This window comes from Hemiscyllium ocellatum, chromosome 5 (genome assembly GCF_020745735.1).
Source record: "Hemiscyllium ocellatum isolate sHemOce1 chromosome 5, sHemOce1.pat.X.cur, whole genome shotgun sequence".
Classification (NCBI taxonomy): Eukaryota; Metazoa; Chordata; class Chondrichthyes; order Orectolobiformes; family Hemiscylliidae; genus Hemiscyllium; species Hemiscyllium ocellatum.
In genome coordinates, this window is record NC_083405.1 from 54,624,002 (window position 1) to 54,649,320 (window position 25,319).

At 40.6% G+C, this 25,319-nt stretch overlaps 1 protein-coding gene across 2 annotated transcripts in view; it reads left to right on the plus strand.

Annotated features, from left to right (window-relative positions):
• Positions 1-25,319, plus strand: part of LOC132816034 (cytoplasmic dynein 1 intermediate chain 1) — a 282,803-nt gene that overhangs the window by 1,824 nt on the left and 255,660 nt on the right. Inside the window, exon 1 of one of the 2 annotated variants that reach the window (XM_060825447.1) lies at positions 24,299-24,343. The exons of the other annotated variant lie outside the window; for it this stretch is intronic. The gene's annotated coding sequence lies outside the window, so the exon portion shown is untranslated. Of the gene's footprint in view, positions 1-24,298; positions 24,344-25,319 lie in introns of those variants that run through there. 2 annotated transcript variants of the gene reach the window in all.

Below are 25,319 nucleotides of genomic sequence, written 5' to 3' on the forward strand. Positions count from 1 at the left end.
CAAAATTGGCTGGCCCATAGAAGATAGAGGGTGATAGTAATAGTAGTAGTAGTAGTAGTAGTAGAACCTTGGAGCTCATGGCCAGTGATGTTCTGCTGGATTTGTTGTGGGACCTCTCCTCTTTCTGTTTTTTATAAATGACTTGGGTGAGGAAGTGGAAGAGTGGACTAGCAAGTTTGCCGATGACGCAAAGGTTGGTGGAGTTGTGGATAGTGTGGAGGGCGGTCAATGGGACATTGACAGGATGCAGAGCTGGGCTGAGAAGTGGTAAATGGAGTTCAACCTGGAAAAGTGTGAAATGATTTATTTTAGAAGGTCAAAATTGAATGCAGATTACAGGGTTAAAGGCAGGATTCTTGGCAGTGTGGAGGAACAGAGGGATTTTGGGGTCCATCTCCATAAATCCCTCAAAGTTGCCACCTGAGTTGTATTTGGCTTTCATTAATGGGGGATTGACTTTCATAGTTTCATAGTAGTTTTATAGTAATAGAAGCAGGAGTAGGCTATTTGGCCCATTGAGCCTGCTCCACCATTCGTTAAGATCATGGCTGATCTATCCATTGTCTTAGCGCCTCCTACCTGCATTATCTTCATAACTCTTAATTCCCTTACCATGTAAAAGATGACGCAGCTGTGTCTTGAATATATTTAATGAAGCTGCCTCTATCGCTTCCTTGGGCAGAGAATTTCATAGATTCATTACTCTCTGGGAAAAGCAGTTCCTCCTCACCTCTGTCCTAAATCTACTCTTCCCTAGTCTTGAGGCCATGTACCGTAGTCCTAGTCTTACCCATCAACGGAAACAACTTGCCTGCCTCTATCTTATCTGTCCCTTCCATAACTTTATATGTTTCTATAAGATCCCTTCTCATTCTTCTAAATTCTAGCGAATACTGTCCCAGGCAGCTCAACCTCTCCTCATAGGGTAACCCTCTTATCTCTGGAATCAACCTGTTGAACCTCCTCTGCACTGCCTTCAAAGCCAGTATATTCTCCCTCAAGGCAGGAGATTAGAGCTGCACACAATACTCCAGGTGTGGTCTCACCAACACCTTGTACAGTTGCAGCAGAACCTCCCTGCTCTTAAATTCACTCCCTCTCACAATGAAAATCAATATTCCGTTTGTCTTCCTGACTACCTGTTGCACCTGCAAATCAACTTTTAGTGATTCATGTACGAGCACTCCTAAGTCCCTCTGCACAATAGCATGCGGCAATCTTTCACAATTTAAATAATACTCTAACCTAATTTTACTTACAAAGTGGATAACATCACATTTACTAACATTGTACTCAGTTTGCTAGACCCTTGCCCACTCGCTTAACCTATCTAAATCTCTCTGCAGACCCTCCACATCCTCTGCACAATTTGTCTTTCCACTCAATTTAGCGTCTTCAGCAAACTTAGATATGTTTCATTCTGTCGCCTCTTCCAAATCACACACATATATATAAAGAACATTTGCAGGCCCAACATCAAAACCTGCGGCATCCTGCTCACCACTGATCTCCAACCAGAGAAATACCCATTTATCCCAACTCTCTGCTTTCTCTTGGTGAACCAGTCTTCTATGCATGCTAGTAAATTCCCCTCAACTCCATGCATTCTTATGTTATGGATGAGTCTTTTATGCAGCACCTTATCGAATGTCTTCTGGACATCCAAGTATACATTATCCACCTGTTCCCCTCCATCCACTGCGCTTGTTACATTCTCAAAGAATTCCAGTAACTTTGTCAAACATGACCGTCCCTTCCTGAATCCATGCTGCATCTGCCTGTTGGAACCTTTCCATCCAGATGTCTCACTATTTCTTCTTTAATGATAGCCTCCAGCATTTTCCTGACCACAGATGTTAAGCTAACTGGCCTATAGTTACCTGCCTTTTGCCAACACCTTTTTTAAAACAGTTATACTGCAGCTCCATAAAGCCCTGGTTAAACCTCACTTTGGAATACAGGCATTGTGTTCAGTTCTGGTCACCTCATTATAGGAAGGATGTGGAAGCTTTAGAGACGGTACAGAGGAGATTTACTAGGATGCTGCCTGGACTGGAGGCCACGTCTTATGAAGAAAGGTTGATGGAGCTATGGCTTTTCTCATTACAGCGAAGAAGGATGAGAGGTGACTTATTAGAGATGTACAAGATGATGGGAGGCCTAGATACAGTATGTAGCCAGAGACTTTTTTCCCCAGGGCGGAAATGTCTTATCATGAGGGGGCATAATTTTAAGGTGATTGGAGGAAGCTTTATGGGAGATGTCACAATCTTTACATAGAGAGTGGTGGGTGCGTGGAATGCACTGTCAGCGTTGGAGGTAGAGTCAGATACATTAGGGACATTTAAGCGACTCTTGGATAGGAATGTTCTATGTTCTATTTCTTTTTTTTTACGTTCCTTAAACATCTTCATAAGGCTCCAATGTACCATCTTCAGTGCAGTCATATCCTTCCTGTAATGTGTTGACAAAATTGCAAACATTATGTTAATTGTCGCCTAAATTTACACAGTTCTACCATAAACTACCCATTCTTATATTTTATGCCTATGCCAATAAAGAAAATAATCCCATGTGGCCTTTTTTTACTTGTCATTTTACTTTCAGACACTCCAGTGTCCCTTTGCACCTCTATGCCTTATCTATTCAAACATTTATTATGTTTTCCCTTGCTTTGTTTGCCATCTTGAAATACATTACATCACAGTTCTACAGAATAAGTGCTACCAACAGATCAGTTGAGGGCTGTCTTTCTGCAATCTTCAGCTTTCTTTTCCCTATTTACTCCGTATGACTGACCATTGTAAAATTTATTTATGGGATGTGTCATTGGCACAGCCAGCATATATTTCCCATTCCTTGTTCCCTTTGAGCAATATATAATGAGCTGCCTTCTGGAACTGCTGCAGTCTCATTGGTGCAGGGATGTCCACAGATTAGATTATATATTCATTCCACGAGGCTTCTCCATCACATTTAAGTGGTGATTCCATCTTTATCTGTTATCTTTCAGCTTCATTTTGGACTGGGATTGTGATGAGGTGGTATCACGTAATATGCTGTGGTTTGTGTTTGAGGACTACGTTGGGGACTGAGTCTCAGTTGAAGTGTTTGATGAGCACCACTCCAAGTGGGCTAAGTCTGTGCTGCTTGGGGCATAGATGGGTCTTAACTACTAAAGAATATAAACACACCACGGCTATCAGCAAGTTTCTTGATTTCCTGTACTCTTTTCATACCATCTGTTCTTCATGTCATGGGTCTTTTGTTGAAATTTGGCCTTCATTTGTCTGTAGACAAGCATCTCTCTCCTTAGGTCATTGACCTCCTTGAGATGCTGAACTCAACCACTCTATTGCAAGTTACACACAAGTTGTCTACTTATATAAATATAGTTTCAAATTAAACAACCTAAGCTTAATCGTTTAATGAGAATCCAATTTCAGCAAATTCTTAATTAGACTACCCTTTCAATGCAATCTTTGAAAGTAAACCTGTTCAAACCTCGCAACTGCAGAATTTTAAACTTAAGATTTCCTTTAATGTCAAGTACAACCATAATCTGAATTAGGTTTGCACAAATGACACATTCTTACCTAGCAAATGCACACTCAATTCAGATTTCTTTTTAACTCATTGAAAGAATGAACACCTATAGTTCATCAGTTGTGACTTTAATTATCATAGGTAGAAGAGGTGATCACAAATCTGATCTTCAACTCTTACACTATAATTGGCAGTTTAAGAACTGCTTTCAAAGAAAGTATCTGGCCTCAAATATTGCTCCTTTGTTAGATCTTGGGATGACACTTCTCTCTGACTTCATTGCTCAGGCCATCAAACATAGAAGCTAGAATCTCATGTTGAAATTGTACAGATGGTGAGGGCATCTATGGTATACAGTTCTGGTCACCCTGCTACAGGGAGGATGTTATTAAATTGGAGAGGGTTCAGGAAAGATTTACAAAAATGTTACCAGGACTGGAGGCTGAGTTTTAAGGAGATGCTGGATAGGCTGGGAATTGGCCTTATAAGACCATAAGACATAGGAGTGGAAGCAAGGCCAATCGGCCGATCGAGACCACTCTGCAGTTTAATCATGGCCGATGGGCATTTCAACTCCACTTACCTACACTCTCTCCGTAGTCCTATAGGGAATACCATGTATATACAGATCACCAGGCAATATTGTTTGGGAGCAGAATAGGGAAGGTAGGTACCGCAACCCTTCATGGCACAAGTTTAGAAAAGTTTAAGGAAGTGGTCAGCAATTCCCCACTCCCTCCACAATCCCCCGACTCAACTTAAAATCACAGAGTCCTGAAAACTCTTTGAAAATAAAAGGACCCTTCCCTCAGTACCCCACACTTACCTTGTTGTTGAGGAACTTGATCTTGGGAGTTGGGATGAGGTGGCTGTTACTGGCTTCCCAGCTGCACAGGGCAGCAGAGAGAGAGGGCACAGACAGTCCAACAGCCTGTCACCATTCATGCTAGTACTCAACAGACTCCTAGTGCCCCGATGTACTTATGCACTGAACCTTGGAGAAACTTAATTTTTGTTAATAAGGTCTTAATGTTCCCACCCTTCTTACACGCCATGACTGCCCCACTGGCACACTTTTACTAGTCAAAGGACTGACTAAAGTGAATCAAAGCAGTTGCACTATAACTTTTCGGCCTTATAGAGGTTTATAAAATTGTGAAGGATATGGATAAGGTGAATAGCAAAATTCTTTACCCTAGGGCAGGAGAGTTCAAAACTAGAGGGCATATTTTTAAGGTGAGAGGAGAAAGATTTAAAAGGGACCTGAGGGGCAACATTTTTAGACAGAGGGTGGTTCATATGTTTAATGAACTGCCAGAGGAAGTGGTAGATGCAGGTACAGTTACAACATTTAAAAGATATTTGAACAGGCACATGGATAGGAAAAGTTTAGAGAAATACTGGCCAAACATAGGCAAGTGGGACTCGTTTAGTTTGGGAAACTTGGTTGATATGGGGGAGGTCAACCAAAAGATTTGTTTCTGTGCTATATGGCTCCATGACTCTGTCGACACCTTTTCTTGTATGCAGCAATCTCCTGAGAATTTGAAGTCTGTATTTTGTTGCGGATTTGTTGCATGTTTTAAGACAAATTTCTCCCCTCATTATCACCTCCTAGACATAAGCAGATTATAGTTTAATTTTTTCCCTTTTTTAAACGGTAATGGTGTTTTCCTCCATTTTCTTTTGTGATGGAATCTGACTTCATAAGGACCACAAAAATGCTATTGTCAAGTTAAACTAGATGTAAGGATAATTTCACACATGCTTAGATATCAGGGTGAGGGTACTTTCCAACACAGGAAAGAATGCAGTTGTTGTGGGTATGTTCGTCGAGCTGGGAATTTAGTTTGCAGATGTTTCATCCCCTTTCTAGGTGATGTCCTCAATGCTATTGATGTTCATTTATGTGGATTGCTAGTCGCCTGCCTGTTTGTCCTATGTAGTGTTTTGTGCAGTCTCTGCATGGAATCTTGTACATCAAATTTGTCTGGCACATGATGCATAAAGGGTCTTTTGTTCTGGTAAGTTGTTGTCTGAGCACCATTGTCGGTTTATGAGCTGTCATAAATCCGAGTGTTTGGAGGAGTCTGGCTGTCAGTTCTGAGATGTTTTTTAATATAAGGTGGAGTGGTTAGTGTGTTGTGTGGTGGCATATCTATGGTGTGTTGTCTGTATGGCAGGCATCTGCAGATGAAGTTGCGGGGATACCGTTCTTGGCAAAAACTTTGCAGAGGTGTTCTTTTCACAGTTCGGGAGTGCTGCAGTCTGTTGTAGCCTTTTTGAACAGAGTCTTAATGCAGCTTCTCTTTTATGTGTTTGCAAAGCAAATTCCTAGCTCAGTGAACATGGTAGAAAGAATACAGAATGGGGATTGCACAGCAAAAGAGTACAGAGAAATTCCACACACAGACCAGATCCTGAACTTTAATAGCAACCACCTAAATACACACACATTCATGAACATCAACTAACTAGTAAATGTCACGACCAGCTATCCCTATTATCTTTACACACAGATGACAAGGACCACAAATTTGACTGGGACAACACAACAATAATAGGACAAGCCAAACTGGAAGCAGCGGGAACAAAACCAAATAAACTCCAATTGACACATAACAGCAGCGTTTCACAGGAGGATCCACAGCACTGAGGATGTTACCTAGAGAAGGAATGAAATATCTGCAAACCAAATTCCCAGCTCGGCAAATGTCCCCATAACAACTGCAACTGACACCCAAGCAATACAAACCTTGAACAGGAGAGATCAAATTTAAAGGATAAACAGATTGTTCCATTTGCAACAACTTAATTCAAAAAAAAATAGAGAGATATGAGTTTATCAATATCCTTGTTTTTAAGATGAAATCCAAAAGTCCAAAGCTGGAATTCTTTTGTGGGCGTGGTTGAGTGACTAGCCAGCACTTCATGAGTCCTAGACAGTTTATTCTCCTTATAAAATCTGTTCAAAGATAGTCAGAGATATTGCTGAAAAGTAACTTCTGAATTGCTGATTTGATGAAAGCTGGTTGATCGCTTGCAGATAGAAGAGAATAGCAATTTATTGTCACGTGTATTTTACAAAAAGATACAGTGACAAATTTTATAAGTCGCCTTACCATGGTGCCTGTATTAATGATATAAGTCATAGATAAGAAGGAAAATAAGTAAAAATTAAGGCAAAGTTCATCTCGGATCAACTTCAGGTAAAAACAATGACAGCAGATGCTGGAAACCAGAGTCTACATTAGGGTGGTGCTGGAAAAGCACAGCAGTTCAGGCAGCATCCACAGAGCAGGAAAATTGACATTTCGGACAAAAGCCTTTCATCAGGAATAGAGGCGGATGAAGGGTTTTGCCCGAAACATCGATTTTCCTGATCCTCGGATGCTGCCTGAACTGCTGTACTTTTCCAGCACCACTCTCGTCTAAACTTTGATCAACTTCAGTCTGGGGAAAGCCAATTAAAATGATGAATATCGGAATACCCGGAAGCCACAACCGAAGAAGACTCCATACTGGAATGAGACCTCCACGCTGGGACAAGATCACCAATGCAACTGCCATTTCAGATCAAGATCGTCATGCTGTGATGGGACCGCCCACCAGGTTGCTGGAATACGCAGATTGGGACCTCCACACCAGAACACATATACAGGTTGTTGACTGCTTTTTATAGACTTTTCCATTGTAGCCTGGAGTTACAAGTTTTGGTATTGTCAATAGATGAATGATCAATACTGCTGACCCCTTAACTGGTTATTATTTTAAAACTGCATGGTTAAAAGACAGGTGGGTTCTGCATTGTGGCAGTCCTGTGACCAAGTCTCTGTGAAGGGGTAGAAACATTTACCATTGATAGGTGTGCTCTGTAAATAACCCACTGCCTGTATGTCATCCTGCTACCACCTCCACCCCACCCTGCTGAAATAACACAGGCATACAGGAATATCAAGAGGGACGAAGGTTTAAAATCTTACTTTGTGGTCCTGTCCGTCTCAAGACACCAATGTTCCGGGCAGCCTGACACTCTGATTGTAACTATTCGTTTGGATCCTGTCAACTATGCCAATATTGTTATTCCGTTTCCCCCCCCCCCCCCCCTCAGTTGAAGTAAAATGCTCAGAGACACAGCTTAGTTTTACTTCCATCATCTTTATTCTGGGGCCTGGAGGGAGAGAGAGAACGATCACCCATATGTAAAGAGACATGAATTCTCGGTCTTCTCTGGAATTGCAGTTTCTTAATGAATTATACAGTCATTTTACAGGAAGGCGCATCCAGATAAGGCAACATATATATTGATTGGGTGACCGTTACAATCAGCAAGCATCAACAGTAAAGATTAAGCCATCTGCTGTTACACAATGAATGTTCTTGACCTTAACTGGCTTCACATGATAAATATTTTTCACCTTGTTAAATTGACCTTACACAATGAATTCTTCCAATATTGTTAAATGGCTGTACATAATGAATGCTTTCCCACCTTGTTAACCCATTACTCTTGTCTCCAGCACCCCATTGTTAACTGTATGTTCTTATCTGATCTGATGCATGTTCAGCTGAATCTCGTTTCAAAATCTCAGAATTTAACTCTTTCCCTACCTGCTTTTCTCCTATACACATGCTCATGTAGCCCATCTTAAAGATTGCATATTTTCATTAATACATCTTCGTAGAAGTTAGGGATAATTTGTACTTCTATTGTGTAGGGTTTCTACTCGAAGAACATGAGACAGTTTATAGCAGGAGCATTCCCATTCTACCAAGTGTACATGAAGCAGTGATTGTCTGTCTGACATCTGAGAAGTGTCTAGAGGATTATTGCTAAGTCCAATCACCAGATTATAGCCATTTTTGTCTGGCTGTTTAATGTCTTTATAAAACTGCCCCAAACATAGATATGTATTAAAGTTGTTTTTTTTTAATCTGTTTGTGACAACATTATCATGCCTGATTTGTCCTCATTAGGCAGCATAATGGCATCTAACATTAACAGTAACAAAATCCACTTCTTTGCTGCAATTAGTTTGTTCCATTAGTCCCTATTCTGAGTAGGGCTTGTAAGTGACATATGAGCACAATCAACAGTAATCCAAAATTGCAAAGTACCTGCATTAATTGAATTTTGTCACATAAACATTGAATGAGCAGAATGGTGGCACTTGCAATACATATGCACAAACACAACTAATTTGATGCACTTGGCTTTTTCTGTTCCCAGGTGTTACTATGCTGTTGGAAATATCACATATCAATAAAAGTGGGTCTAATGAATAATATGCACAATTAATTGTTTTATGCTGTTTTACTTTTTGCACAGCTGTTAGTGTTTTTATCCCTGCCTCAGTAGCTTGAACATTCAAGTCCATGTTTAGGTCTTGATGCTGTAGCCTGGGATGATACTCCTGAACAGTACTGAGTGACTAATGTATCTTGAAGTCCTGTCCTTTGGATGAGAAGTTAAAATTGAGGCAGTAAATTATCTAGGGGCACTGACCACAAGCATCTCATATCCATGGATGGGTATCTGACATGTGTCAGCCTCTATGAATCCTTATGGCACATCTTTCAAACAAGTTAAGGATGCTTCTGTACTTCAGTGCTGCATCTTGGACTGCATGGCAACTATCATTGTAATGCTGCTGCAAGGATACTGTTCAGTGACACACACTCAGTTCATAGAATGAACCAGTCTGTATCTCAGGCCTGTTGGCTTGTTGTCCTGGTGCTCACTCACTATGAGCCTACAAAGATTCCAGCAATACCACTGTCTTGCATTATACTGCCATGCCTTGCCTTTTTGTGCTTGATTCCTCAGCTATAAATACTAAACTCATAGTGCTGCTGTATTGCTGTTTAGTTCAGATACAAAGCCACAATGGTTGTCAACAGTCCTTGGTCAAGTCAAAGGAGATAGTATTCAGTCAGAAGTCCTGGCACAGTAAGTCAAGGACAGTCTCTGATAACAGACCATGGATTTGGACACAGTCACTTAGCCACTCAGAGTGGTCAGAGTCTGCATGCTTTACACATGAAGGGTGATAAGCTGAACGTCAGGCACTCCATGATCCATCTTGACTCTTTTTGTCCTGTTATTTGTCCGCTTGGAATGAGCGAGAGGAAGATTTAAGGAAGATGAAAGTGGGTGGAACAGCTATTAGTATTGGTGCAGGTAGACAGTTGTCTCCAACAAGTGAGTAGACAGTGTAGAGGGCATGCAGTGAGCAGTGTTGAGATTGGGGTCAATGAGACCAAGAAGGGAAGGTGTTTTAGGCATACTGATAGTGATTGAGCTTGAGCTTTGATGAGATATGGGTACAGGAATAGAGATGGAGTGTAAGGTATCAGAGAAGATAGTGATACTTGTGCAGGCAGAATGGAAAAGCCGAGAATACTGGGCATTCCTCCAGAAGGCTGAGACTGTACTGGCCCAGGTGGCAACCTCAGACCAGGCTAGCATAGTCTGATGTTGTGGCCTCCTCTCCTGGTCCTGAGGAATGAAGATATCCCACCTCTGCAGCACCAGCAGAATCCCGCCTGAAAAGTGGACCATTTTTCCATTGTCTGCTATGTTTGGGGGACAAATGTCAGGACTTGTGCAAGGCAACTCTGAACTGATGGTGTATAACACAATGTGTACTTAAAGATAGCACTGGTGCCAGGGATGCCAATTAATTCTGGAATATTCCACGTGGCAAGTTGTTCTGGGATTGGCACATGGCAAAATTGGATTAGAATCAGATGAGGGGAACATTCTGGGGACAGGATAGGTATTGAATGAGGCCTGTTCAGGAAGAAACAGTGAGGTAAGTCTCTATGCCTTGCAGTGAAAAAAACTCAACTAAACTGGCACTTACCTTTTTTGGCTAAGATTTTGCCCCGATTTTAAATATGAATGTTTTGGGATGCATTTGAAAAACACATTCTGAGCTTCAAACTATTATTATTTATTACGTATGATATTCTTTTATTACCTTGCGTTAGTTTCATTGGGATTTAATGTAGGTTTTCAAAGATGGATGGGAGTCATAAATGACAATTTTTGATTTTTAGCCATCTTTCAGGGTAAATTGTCATTGGGGAGATTTTTGAAATCTTCTATGTATTGAACAAATTAATTTTGTTCTCAACACTAATGTCTTTAAGACTTTCATTTATATAATAATAGATTTCAAAATGGATACCTTCCACTTATAAGAGGAAATCATCAACTTTAGAGAATGGTCATTAGCGGTCTTCTGGCAATTGGGTCTGAGCTCTGCGCTAGCTAGAACACCAGTATTTCCTGGAAATAATATTTATTTTTCAAAATTATTTTGTCTACACTAATTTGGTAAGGCTGTAAGCTTCTCTCAATTGGCCCAATTTGCATTACACAGCAAATTTAGAATATCAGAGTGACTATTTATACTCAAGACTGTATATACACGATTATTCACAAGTTGCAATTCAGTTGGGAAGCTTTACAAAAATGTAATCATTTCTGGTATATCTATTGCCAATGCACTATAACAGGCTGACAGTGTCATTATATCATCATTCTGTGCCTACATTATACTAGAAGTGGAACTGGAAGCAGTGCCCATGTTATGCTGGGTCGCCCTTCACTTCCTTTGGCTGCCCACCTTGCTGCTGGTTGCTCTCCTTGCTGTCCTTCTGGTTACTTGCTTTGCTGCTCCACTTGATATCCCATTGACCACTTTCTGGCTTCTGGCCATCCAGCTTGTTGTTTCCATCACCCTCCTGCTGACTGTCCTACTGGGAGTGAGGTAGTGGTGAGGTTTCAAGAGTTTTTCTAAGAGCTCCTGTGGGTCAAAAGTGTTCTCATTCATTTCAGGGGCATCAGGTGGCCACACAAAATAAATTTTAATTTTGAAGCCACTATACATGCTATGGCAACAAAAAAAGCAAATTATATAAAGGTAGTCATGTATAACTTCATGTTTGTGGTCAGAAATTTTCCACACTATTTATCAGTTTATTGATTGCCTTGTACAACAGCAAGCATTTGCATTTATAAATGGCTGTGATCTGCTTCCCAGGCCAGGATGAAATTTTCACAAGTTAGTGTTCTATGATTCTGTTATGATTATCATAAATGTTATCAAAGTGCCACTAAACAGTGTTAGCCACTAGTCACTTTTGATTAATTGACAATCTGGATGTGGATAATTGCATGTCTGACTATTAAATTAAACATGAGTACAGTGTCTGATCTCAATATTCTCATTAAAACAGTTTTTTTAAATGTTGAAGTTCAACCTTTTCTGTAATTCATTTGATGAAAACCAATGTACAAGTATTTTTTCCTGTGTCTTTGTGAGTTAATAGCTGATTGGTGGAATGTGTTCATATCGAACTGCACGTGAAGTGTGTTTTGCCTATATTGTGTGGGCACATATAAATAATCTTCTAATAAAATTAATGCATGCGGCAAAAGTTGTGGTGCCATCGCCAAATCTGTGGCTAATCAGCAATGTCAGTTAGGCAACAATATTTTGATATGGACTTGGTGCCAATGTAATATAAGATCTTCTGAATTTAAAATTGTACATAAAACCTCATGCATCCAAATTATACCATGATAAATTTTTCACAATTATAAATGGCTAAAATAAGACTCAGGCTTCAGACAAATATGAGCACGAATTAAAGTGAATCATTAAACTGATTCAGACTCTTGTTAATTTCATGAGCTTCTGCTGAGCTATGGTTTAATATGTACTTAACTGTCTAAATAGGAATCATGACATGCAAGTTAATACCTATATCTAAATGTTCTGATGATGCCTTTGTTACTGAGAAATCATGATAAGATAATTTGAAGGTCTCGAGAGGATACATGAATGACTGTTAAGAGAGGACATGAGAATGGCTGTTAAGAAATCAGGCCATACATTGATTTGGAGATACTGATGTTGGACTGGAGTGTGCAAAGTTAAAAATCACACAGCACAATGCATTATCTGGGCCAACATGGCACCTATTGTTAAAGTTCACTTGAGAACGTAACTTTAAGACAATTCTGGAATTTACGTATGAAAGAACTGAAACCAACATGCCCATTTTAAAAGGTTTAACAAACAATCCAGGTCTTTTTCAATATATAATTTCAATTATATCACACTGTAAACATTTGCCATAAATATTGTGTCCTATGATCTTATACTCCACAACCACCTGATGAAGGAACAGCGCTCCAAAAGCTAGTGCTTCCAAATAAACCTGTTCGACCATAACCTGGTTTTGTGTGATTTTTAACTAAGGCCATACATTGTTCATGATCTCATTTACAAATCCCCACATAGTAATAAATTGCAAGTATCATGAAATACAATTCATTATCTGATTGCTATGCACACTATAAGTGCTCTAAAACAGTACAGTAATCTTCAGAATAATCATTGCCTGCTCATATTATGATCATTAAAAGATGTATTGGCATGCAAGAGGATAAATAGATCTTTAAGGCTTCGGGAAGGATACATTGTCCTTCTCCCCATCACAAACTCTATCTGTAGCCAGAAGTTCCATGCAGATGACAGAGACTGAAGCAACCTTATTTAAACCTAGAATGAATTTCTGACCACATATCCAGATATACATATGCAGAGGTTCACCAAGGCTCCTTAGGCAGCACTTTCCATATACAGAATGACTTCCAGTTAGAAGAACAATGGCAGCAAATACATGGGAACTTCAGATGACGGTGTTTCCCTCCAAGCCACTCACCATCCTGACTTTGAATCAGTTCTTTCAGTTCAGATTGTAAGTTTACTCGCTGAGCTAGAAAGTTTGTTCTCAGATGTTTCATCACCGTGCTAGGTAACATCATCAGTGAGCTTCCCTTGAAGTGTTGGTGTTCTGTCTCACTTTCTATTTGTGTTTCTTGATCTCTTAATGTGGTTGATATTATTTCCAGTTCTTTTTCTCAGAGGTTGGTAAATAGGTTTCAAAGTGATGTGTTTATTTATGGAGTTCTGGTTTGATTGACAGGTCTCTAGGAATTCCCGTGACTGTCTCTGTCTCTGTTTAGCCTGTCCTAGGATGGATGTATAGTCCCAGTCGAAGTGATACCCTTCTTCGTCTGTGTGTAAAGATACTAGTGATAGCTGGTCATATCTTTTGGTAGCTAGTTGGTGTTCACGTATCCTGTCTCTCTGATGTATTATATATTGCTGTTCTTGCAGGGTATTTTGTAAATGACGTTCAGTTTGCTGGTTGTTAGTACAGGGTCCTTTAGGTTCACCAGTAGCTGTTTGTGTGTTGATAGGTTTGTGGGCTACCAAGATGCGAAGAGGTCGAAGTAGTCTGGTAGCCACCTCAGAGATGTCTTTGATGTAGGAGAGAGTGGCTAGAGTCTCTGGGCCTGTTGTGTCTTCTTGTTTAGGTTTGTTGTTTAAGAATCGGTGGATTGTGTTTATCGGGTATGTATATGCTGTATAGGCATTCAAGTGTATTCAAGAACAACAGGTACCTGATAAACACACATCCAACCCTCCAAATTGGCACCACCCTCTTGAACTGTCCTACCTGTCCATCTTCCTTCCCACCTAAACGTTCTACTTTTGGCTCCAACCTTTCACCATAACCGCCGTCTTCATCTACTTAACACATTCCTAGCTATCTTCCCCCAGTCCCATCGCCATCCCATTTATCTCTCAGTCCCCTTAGATAACCTCCCCCACATTCCTGATGAAGAGCTAATGCTTGAAATGTCGACTCTCCTGCTGCTTGGATGCTGCCTGACTGGCTGTGCTTTTCCAGCGCTACACTTTTTGACTCTGATCTCCAGCATCTGCAGTCCTTACTTTCTCCTGGAAAACTAGAATGTGCAGTCCCACATGGGCACTCCACTAGAGTTAAAATTGGCTTTTTAATTCCTGACCTTGTAGTTCTTCAAAGGGAAAAACACAAATCGTAACTGTAGTTTGGGACATAATCCACTCGAACTGAATCTACCTTCAGTCAAGGCACCTGTGTGTATAATACATTCCCACATTAAAAGATCTCTCACACAAGGAATCCACATAGAGGAATTCAATACCCCACCCCGCATACACACACGTACACACTCACGTACACGCAGACACAAAACTCAAGTACTGCGTCAACTGACAAGAATTGATGAGGGTAGGATTATGAGTTCTGCACATCCCTAGCTTTGGTCTAGCTAATAGGTAGTAGAATTTGACTCGGTCATTTTGCTCTTGGAATCTGAACAGGAGAGCAACTTTCGGCAGTTTTCTTTTGACTGAGCAGCCCTCTTGAGGAATCACTCTGCACACCCTGCACAGGATTGGTGCTAGAAAAGGTGCCCTAAAAGTAGTTTGTTCCATGCAAGTCCTGGGCTACCTCCACTGCCAAATCCTGGAAGAAGAACACCTCATCTTCTGCCTTGTGACTCTCCAACCACACGGAATCAATGGCGATTTCACCAGTTTCCTCATCTCCTCTCCCTTCACCTAATCCCAGATCCAACCCTCCAACTCAGTACCACCCTCTTGAACTGTCTTACATGTCCATCTTCCTTCCCACCTATCCACTCCACCCTCCACTCCGACCTATCACCACCATACCCATCTTCATCTACCTATCGCATTCCCAGTTACCTTCACCCCAGCTCCACCCCCTTCCCATTTATCTCTCAGCCCCTTGCCTGCTCCCTTCACCCTGCCACCACTCCACATTCCTGATGAAGTGTTTATGCTCAAAACATCGACTCTCCTACTCCGTGGATGCTGCTAGTCTGGCTGTGCTTTTCCAGCACTACACTTTTTGATTCTTGTTTTGCAGCCTGGTTTTAAGTGTTAGTGTGTAGTGAAAATCATAAACAAAGCACAAGGGGACATGAGGTAGCTTTGGCAAATAAGGTTAAGGAGAATCAAAAAGGAGTCTACAAATACATTAAGGACAAAAGAGTAACTAGGGAGAGAATGGGGTCCCTTAAAGATCAGCAAGTGTGGAACACAGGAGATGGGGGAGATACTAAACGAGTATTTTGCATCAGTGTTTACTGTGGAGAAGGATGTGGAAGATAGAGAACTTTGGGAAATAGATAGTAATATCTTGAAAAATGCCCATACTACAGAGCAGGAAGTGCTGTATGCCTTAAAATGGATAAATCTCCAGGACCTGATCAGGTGTACCTTAGAACTCTGTGGGAAGATAGGGAAGTGATTGCTGGGCCACCTGCTGAGATATCTGTATCATCAATAGCCACAGAACATGGAACGGTACAGTACAGTACAGGCCCATCAGCCCTCGATGCTGTGCCAACCTTTTATCCTACTTTAAGATCAACCTAATGTACATACCCTTCATTTCAAAGTTTGGGAGAAGATTTGTAGCTCGTTGTTGTGGTTCTGCTCACCGAGCTGGGAACTTGTGTTGCAGACGTTTCATCCCCTGTCTAGGTGACATCCTCAGTGCTTGGGAGCCTCCTGTGAAGCGCTTCTGTGATCTTTCCTCCGGCATGAAATACCCTTCATTTTACTATCATCCATGTGCCTATCCAAGAGTGGTTTAAATGTCCTGAATATATCCAACTCTATCACCAGTGCTGGCAGTGCATTCCACACACCCAACACTCTCTGTAAAGAACCGATTTCTGACATCTCCCCTAAACATTCCTCCAATCACCTTAAAATTATGCCCCCTCGTGATAGACATTTCTGCCCTGGGAAAAAGTCTCTGGCTATCCATTGTATCGATGCCTCTCATCATCTTGTACATCTCTATTGTCACTTCTCATCTTTCTTTGCTCCATTGAGAAAAGTCCTAGCTCCCTCAACCTTTTTGCATAAGATATGCCCTCCAGTCCAGGCAGTATCCTAGTAAATCTCCTTTGCACCTTTTTTAAAGCTTCCATATCCATCCTTCCATGAGGCGATCAGAACTGAACACAATATTTTAAATGTGGCCTGACCAGGACTGTATAGAGCTACAGCATAACCTCGCAGCTCTTAAATTCAATCCTCCTACTAATGAAAGCCAACGCACCATATGCCTTCTCACCAACCCTATCAAATTGGGTGGCAATTTGAGGGATCTATGGACATGGACCCCTAGATCTCTCTGTTCCTCCACACTGCCAATAATCCTGCCTTTAATCCTGTATTCTGCATTCAACCTTCTAAAATGAATCACTTCAAACTTTTCCTATTTGAACTCCATCTGCCACTTCTGCATCCTGTCCATGTCCTGTTGCAACTTACAACAGCCCTCCACACTAACCACCAGTCCGTCAACCTTCATGTCATCAGCAACTTACTAGCCCATCCTTCCACTTCCTTATCCAAGTCATTTATAAAATTTACAAAGAGCAGAAGTCCCAGAACAGATCCGGCGAGGTACCGGAAGACTGGAGGTTGGCTAATGTGGTGCTACTATTTAAGAAAGGTGGGAAGGAAAAGCTAGGGAACTATTGACTGTTGAGTCTGACATCAGTGGTGACAAGTTGTTGGAGGGAATCCTGAGGGATTGGAGTTACAGGCATTTGGAAAGGCAAGGACTGATTAGGAATAACCAACATGGCTTTTGTGTGGGAAATCATGTCTCACTAACCTGATTGAGATTTTTGAAGAAGTAACAAAGACAACTGATGAGGGCAGAATGGTAGAATTGATCTATATGGATTTCAGTAAGGCGTTTGACAAAGGTTTCTCATGGTAGACTGGTTAGCAAGGTTAGAGCTCATGGAATACAGGGAGAACTAACCATTTGGATGCAGAACTGGCTTGAAGGTAGAAGACAGAGGGTGGTGGTGGAGGGTTGCTTTTCAGACTCTAGGCTTGTGACCAGTGGTGTGCCACAAGGATAGGTACTGGGTCCACTATTTTTCATCATTTTGTTATGGGCTAAGCCAGACACTTAAAATATTCTTAAGCAGGCAGCTCAGACCACAACTTTGCAATTTGTTTTGGTAAGTGTATAAGTGAAAATTACCTGGATTACATTAGCTAGGTTGACTACTAGATTTTAAAACAGACGAAAAATTATTCACACAATTACACAATGAAACACAAAGAACAGAATCAAGAACCCTTACAGAATTCAGCCTATCCAACTCGACTTAATTGTGCTGTTTCGAATATATATAACAGTCCAAATAAGCAAACTGCCTTTAAAAACCAGAATAAATGGAACACATGCTCACAGGTTGAAGTTGAAGGGCAGAGAGAGAGAGTTTTCACACAGCTCCCTGTTGAACTTCTGACCAGTTCAAGACTGAACTAAAACTGCTCAACTCAGCTAGAGAGCTGACCACTCTCCTTTCATTATACAGGTCACTTCTAAAACATGGTCACTTTGGCCTGAATGCACATCTGTTTACATATAAACAAAAGGCCTCCCAAAATCCTTTGCATCTCTGTACCAAACCAGACTGATTGGAGCCCGGCCCGGTTTATTACCCCTCTGAAAAAAAGTCAAGGACAGCTTTTAGGAAAAAAGGGACCAGCTTTGTGATAATTTATATAAATGATTTGGATGCAAGCATAGGAGGTATGGTTGGTATGTTTGCAGATGACACCAAATTTGGATGTATAGTGGACAATGAAGAAGGTTACCTCAGAGTACAATGGGATCTTGATCTAATGGGCCAATGGGCTGAAGAGTGGCAAATGAAGTTTAATTTGGGTAAATGTAAGGTGCTGCATTTTGTAAAGGCAAATCAAGGGAGAACTTATATACTTAATGGTAAAGTCCTGGGAAGTGTTGCTGAACAAAGAGACTTTGGAGTGTAGATTGATAGTTCCTTAAAATGGAACAAAGAACATTACAGCACAGCAACAGGCCCTTCGGCCCTCCAAGCCTGCACCGATCGAGATCCTCTATCTAAGTCTGCCACCTATTTTTTTAAGGATCTAGATCCCTTTGCTCTCTGCCCATTCATGTTTCTGTATAGATACTCTCAAATGATGCTCTTGTTCCTGCCCCTACCACCTCCGCTGGCAACACATTCCAGACACCCACCACCCTCTGCATGAAGAACCTTCCACACATATCTCCCTAAACTTTTCCCCTCTCACTTTGAACTAGTGACCCCCAGTAATTGAATCCTCCACTCTGAGGAAAATGTTTCTTGCTATCCACCCTGTCTACACCTCTCAAGATTTTGTGGAAGAAAGTGAGGACTGCAGATGCTGGAGCTCAGAATTGAGAGTGTGGTGCTGTAACAGCACAGCAGGTCAGGCGGCATCCGAGAAGCAGGAGAATCGACATTTCGGGCAAAAGCCCTTCATCAGGAGGTGCTGTGCTTTTCCAGCACTACACTCTCGACTCATGATTTTGTAGGCTTCACTCAGGTCCCCCCCTCAACCACCTCCTTTCCAGTGAAAATAATCCTAATCTACTCAACCTCTCCTCATAGCTAGCACCCTCCATACCAAGCAAAATCCTGATGAAACTCCTCTACAAAGCATTCATATCCTGGTGGTGACCAGAACTGTATGCAGTACTCCAATTGTGGCTGAATCAAAGTCTTATACGACAGTAACATGACCTGCCAACTCTTGTACTCAGTACCCCGTCTGATAAAGGAAAGCATGCTTCCTTGACCATACTATTGACTGTGTTGCCACCCTCAGGGAACAATGGATCTCTGTGTATATCAGTTTTCCCCAGAACTTTTCCATTTACTGTATAGTTCGCTCTTGAATTGCATCTTCCAAAATACATCACCTTGCATTTGTCTAGATTGAACTCCATCTGCCTTTTCTCTGCCCAACTCTCCAACCTACCTATATTCTGCTATATTCTCCGACAGTCCCCTTCACTATCTGCTACTCCACCAATCTTAGTGTCGTCTGCAAACTTGCTCATGAGTCAACCTACCTCTTCCTCCAAATCATTTATGTATATCAAACAAAGTGGATTTGCAGGTAAACAGGATAGTTAAAAAGGCATTTGGCATGCTGGCCTTTATGGCACGTTTTTTGAGTATAGAGTTGGGAGGTCATATTGTAGCTGTACAGGACACTGGTTAGGCTACTTTTGTAATACTGCATGCAATTCTGCTCTCTCTGCTATAGGAAGGATGTTGTGAAACTTGAAAAGACTCAGAAAACATTTACAAAGATGTTGCCAGGGTTTGAGGGTTTTTGCTATAGGGAGAGGCTGAATAGGCTGGGACTGTTTTCCTTGGAGTGCTGGAGGCTGAAAGATGACCTTGTGGAGGTATATAAAATCATGAGGGGCAGTTGTGGGGGCTGGTACAATTACAACATTTTAAAAGGCTTCTGGATGAGTACATGAATAAGAAAAGTTTGAGGGATATGGGCCAAACGGGACGAGATTAATTTAAGATATCTGGTTGGCATGGATGGTTGGACCGAAGGGTCTGTTCCTGTGCTGTACATCTCTATGACTCAATTACTCTAATCCCCTAGTTACCCTATTTTGCAGGTAAAGATGCTCTCACACTCCAGGTGCTACAAATCAGACAAAAGAATATAGGACAAAAGGATCCTCACTTTAAATGCTGGAATTCAAACACACTCAAAAGAAATCATGATTACAGAATCTCATCCAATGTGCAAAACTAAGGAAACTAACTGTCTAGCTACTAACGTCAATGCTACCAGTACCTCTGCAATATATAAACAACTCAGTGATTAATGTATGTATATATTAATTTTAACTTCTATCCTTCTGAACTCACCTTTTATTTCTATTCTGTGTATCTGTATTGCATTAATACTTCTTTGTGCATGTAGTAATTAATGAAGTCACTTTTCTTGATAATCCAAGAAAGCCTTGATAAATTGGCTCATAGAGTCATATAGCATGGAAACAGACCCTTTGGTCCAACTAATCCATGCTAAACATAATCCCAAGCTAAACTAGTCCCACCTGCCTGCCCTTGGCCAATATCCCACCAAACCATTCCTATTCATTTATCTATCCAAATATCTTTTAAATGATGCAATTGTACCCGTATCTACTACTTTCACAGGAAGTTAATTCCACATGCGATCCATCATCTATATTAAAAATTTGCCCTCTTATGCCTTTTTAAAATCTCTCTCCTTTCACCTTAAAAATGTGCTCCCTAGTTTTGAAATGCCCCATCCTTGGGAAAAAATAACTAACATTAACTCTAACTCTATCTTTGTTATTTTATAAACTTTTATCAGATCGCCTCTCAACCTCTTATGCTCCAGTGAAAAAAGTCCCAGCCTATCCAGCCTTTCTTTATAACTCAAATATTCCATACCCAGGAACATCCTGGTAAGTCTCTTCTGAAATACCTCTCCAACTTGATAATATCCTTCCTATAACTGGGCAAACAGAACTGCACACAGTATTCCAGAAGAGGCCTCAGCAACTTCAACTGTCCTGTACAACTTCAACATGACTTCCCAACTCCTGTACTCAAAGAATTGAGTAATGAAGGAAAGCATGTCAAACACCTTTTTAACCACCCTGCCTATATGTGGTGCAAACTTCAAAGAGTTATGTATCTACACCCATAGGTCCCCCTGTTCTACAATACCACCCAAAGCTCCAATATTAATTGTGTAAGCCCTACCCTTGTACATTGTACCAAAGTGCAATACCTCACATTTATCCAGACTGAACTCCATCTGCTATTTTTCATTGTCTAAAATGCCACCAGTTTTGGTATCATCCACAAATGTACTAACTATGTACTCTATATTCTCATCTAAATCATTTATAAAAATGACAAATAAAAGAGGGCCCAGAACTGATCCCTGTGGAATACTGCTGGTCACAGGCCTCTAGTCCAAAAATCAACCTTCCATCATTACTCTTTGTCTCCTGCCATTAAGCCAATTATGTATCCAATTGTGAAGCTCACTTTGAATTCCATTAGTCTACCATGCGGAACCTTGTCAATGGCTTTTCTAAAAACTCAATAAACAACATCTACTTCTCTGCCATCATCAATCACTTTGGTAACTTCCCTCAAAGAAAATTCAATCAAGTTTGTGAGATATGATTTTTCTTGCACGAAACCATGCTGACTACCCAAAGTCAATTTTTGCCTCTCTGGATGCCTATAAATCCTATCTTTCATAATCACCTCGAACAAATTACCCACAACCGAAGTCAAATGCACAGGTCTATAGTTCCCTGGTTTCTCCTGACATACTTTGAAACAAAGATACAACATGAGCCACCATCTAGTCATTAGGCACCTCACCTGCAGTTATTTTTGATGCAAATACTTCTGTAAGGAGTCTTGTAATTTCCTCTCTGACTTCCACAACATTCTGGGATATATTAGATCAGGCTCCTTTTAAAACATATGTTTATGTGATCTGAGAGAAACATACCTACAATATAAGGAATCCTTTTAAAATTTACCTCATGCAACCCACCAAGAGGGTTAGTGAATAAAGACGGGGAGCCAGTTCATCCCTCCTCACCTGACAGCTGAACAGGCAAGACATAACCATCTGGAACCACAATGAATTGGAGATCTTATCCAGCAACTGGTTGTAACAAGATGCAATAAAAGCTTTCATATAAAACGCTTACGTTTTTGGAGAATTGATAAAGGGATCTAGGCAGTATTATTTTGGAATAGTGAAGTCTTGAGGTGAGTGAAGAGAAGATTGCTGTGGACTGGACTGGACTGGCAGACAGGTATTTCATTCTGATTGAGAGGTACCCCCAATAATTCAAGCATCTGGTCCTCATTAGGAGCAACCTGCAGGAAACCATGCACAACAACTTATGATAGTATGATGTTTTTCATGAGTGGAACTGAGGAAGCACAAAACTCTTTTTGAATCCATAGCAAGTTGCTTATGTTCTTGTTAAAAAAAATCTTTGTTTTCATTGGAAACCAGTAACCTTTAAAAGAATTACCAAACTTCCAATTATTAATTTACAGTATTATGCTACACAATTTTTTAAGCAATGACTTTTGTGGTACTCATAGAATCATGCAGCACAGAAACAGGCCTTTTGGTCCAAATCATTCATGCGACCAGGTTTCCCAAACTAAACTAGTCCCAATTGCCTGCATTTGGCCAAAATCCCTCTGAACCTTTCCTATTCATTTCCAAATGTCTTTCAAAGGTACCTGCATCTATCATTTCCTCTGGCAGGTCAATCCATATATGCCTGTGCATGAAAACATTGCGCCTCATGTCGCTTTTAAATCTTTCCCCTTTCACCTTAAATTATGCCCTCCAGTTTTGAACTCCCTTATCCTGGGGAAAAGACGTTTGCTATTCACCTTATCTATGCCACTCATGATTTTATTAACCTCTGTAAGGTCACTCCTCATCCTCCTGTGCTCCAGGGACAAAAGTTCCAGTCTCTCATTATAACTGAAATCTTCCAGTTCCAGTAACATCCTTGTAAATCTTTTCTGCACCCTTTCCAATTTAACAATGTACTTTTTGTAGTCGGGCAGTACTCCAAAAGTACTCTGGTTCAACAAAGCAACTACCAGTAGCTTGACCCTAAATATATTTCATAAACACTTATTCTTTAAGTTTGAAAATCTCAAAAGATATTGCCCAATCTACTTTTATTTCCACCCAAAAGTTCTTCTCTTGAAGGTTCCTTCGCTTCTCAAAGAGTACCATGGCTCAGAGAAATTTATTTTGATTTTTCTCAGTATCTCATTATTCTGATAGTTATGATTTTGCTTGAGTCCTTCCTAACATCTGGCTTAATGTCCTTACAATTGTTCTTAAGCAATTGTGGACACTCCAGCTCAAGTTTGATTTCTTGCTCAATTACTCCAAAATCAGACAACACCTTTCATTCCTGATAACCTTTTGATTATGATCTACAAGGTAGATTTCTTCCTCAGCTTGTCTCAAAACTCTTTCTAGGCTTCCAACTGATGTTTCTGTGAGATATACCAATTCTCCAAAAAAAAAACCTGACTGTAATCTATCTCCATAGCAAAATAGCACCCCTGAGATGTCCCAGTTGGAGATTTAAAAAATCATTATTTCCAATTTCCAAACATTCCTTGTGAAAACAATATAATTTCAACCTCTTACGAATCCACCATGAACCCAACAAAAGGACCTACTATTGTTTGATGCTGTCCCACTTCCAACTGACCTTAAATAAACATGGGCTGTCCTTTGAATTGTAAATACTTCAGCTGTGTTTGATAGTCTTTCAAACCAAGCATTTTCAAATATCTGCATTTAAAAGGCCAATCCCCAATCTCTTATACTCCCAAAATATGTGAATGATAGGACTATGCTTTCTGGATTCAAACTCCGATAAGTGTTATGATTTTCACAAGTGAACCAGAAAGCTCTTTCCCTCCTGAAAACAAAACTGATGTTGCTTCTGGATTGTGAGTTTCATCATCTTGTGCATTGCAATCTCAATTTTCCTCCTCAGTAAAATATTCTACACTTGAAAAGGAATTTAAGGGTTAATGTACAATTTGTACAAACTTTGTGTTTTATATGTGCTGACAAATCTGAGCAAATGTGGAGACTCCAACTCATCTAGCCCGTTGATTTCAGGACTAAAATGGGCCAAATTGCCATGGATTAACCGTGGGAAATGCAGGGTAACAAGGATTGGATGGAGTGCTCTTCGGAGACTCGTTGTGAACTCGATTGGCCAAATGGCCTGTGTCCACACTGTGAAGATTCTATAGGTGTGACCTTCCTTTCAACGCACCAGCACCCACCCTGCCGCTTCACTCTAATAACAGCCTGCATACGCAGGCGCACAAAGGTCCTGGGCAAAAAAAGGGCTGCATCTTGCATCATTGGAATGTAGTGCCCATGCGCGCGTGCTGACTGCTGACAGACGGACAGGAGGTATCGCTGTAAGTGGCAGTATCTTTGTGCTTCTGTATCATTCTCAATTCATTTATTTTAGCGCCACCTGAACCGAGCATAGTATTAAATTTGTTTCTAATTGAGTTGGTTTGAAATAGGCGAGACATTGGTTGAATCTTACCGCATCGTTGTTATTTTCATTATCTATCCCGTGTTTTTGCTGTTAATTCATTTTATTGTTCTTTTGCCTGTCTCATTGAAAACAAAAACACTCCCTCCTCCTACTTTGAAAATGGGCAGTTAGCGAGAGTGCTCAAAGGAACATGTGTTAGTTGTTGGCCTTGGGCTATGAAGCTGTTCGGCTGTCAAACTGAATCCATCGCTGTCAATGTAACACCTGACGCTGTCAGAATTGTACTAGTCTTGCATCTTTGCCTATTGATTTAACATTGCGAACTGAATTGCATATGGGGAAGCTATTTTAATTGAACCTAAACTCCTTTGCCCGAAAATGTCGACTTTTTCCAATGTAGGTGCGTGCTGAAGAGTGACTTATTGTAATGATCCATTTTTCAAAAGGGGGAGACACAAATTACTTAACTTATTTAAAAGCCGTTTAATATATTGTGATAGGTGAACTTCTTAAAATTATTTTAAATTCAGAAGCAAAGTAATTTGAAACTGCCCCACATCTATTTTAGGAAAGATTGAACTGTGATTCATTTAAGGAGAAAAGTTTTTAAAAAAAAAAGTGCTATTCATGAGCACAGTGTTTCTCTCAAGGCATTTTACAAGCAGTTTTAAGTTGGGTCATTGTTGTAGAAACAGCAACCCATTTGCACACTGCAAACTTCCACATTACCAGCAATGTCCTATGATATTTTCTTGCAATGTTATATTTTCCAGGATATTGGAATAACTGCTATTTTTTGAAATAGTGTCATGAGGTAAAATAGTGCAGCCCTTCTTTGTTTTTGCACTGAAGTATTAACTTTGCATTTTGTGCTCAAATTCTGGAATGGG